Source organism: Hipposideros armiger, unplaced genomic scaffold (assembly GCF_001890085.2).
Source record: "Hipposideros armiger isolate ML-2016 unplaced genomic scaffold, ASM189008v1 scaffold_61, whole genome shotgun sequence".
Taxonomy (NCBI): Eukaryota; Metazoa; Chordata; class Mammalia; order Chiroptera; family Hipposideridae; genus Hipposideros; species Hipposideros armiger.
Window position 1 is genome coordinate 2,859,064 of NW_017731411.1, and position 572 is coordinate 2,859,635.

The following is a 572-nucleotide window of genomic DNA, read 5'->3' on the forward strand; positions in this document are numbered from 1 at the left end:
TAATATGGGAGTGGAGCCTGTAGAAACATCATGAATGCTAGACGGGGCCATGGAACTATAAAAGGAAGTGTTGAAAAGAAAAGAAGAGAGAGAAGAGAAGAGAAGAGAAGAGAAGAGAAGAGAAGAGAAGAGAAGAGAAGGGAAGAGAAGAGAAGAGAATTACCTTTTTTTTTGTTTTAGAGAAGTTTCTAGTTTAAACAAAATTGAGAGAGTGATACAGAAATTTCTCATATACCCCCTATCCCTATACATACATAGTCTCTCCCGTTGTCAGTATCACTTACCATAATGGTAGATTTTTTACCAAGGATGAACCAACATTAATACATAATAATCACCCAATGTCCATAGTTTACTTAGGGTTCACTTTTGGTGTTGTATATTCTATGGGTTTGGACAAATGTATAATGGCATATGTCCATCATTGTATCATAATTTAAGGCAGAGTATTTTCACTGCCCCAAAAATCCCCTGTGCTCCACCTATTTGTCTCCTTCTCCTATCCCCTGGAAACCACTGATCTTTTTATTGTCTCCATAGTTTTGCTTTTTCCATAATATCATATAGTTGGA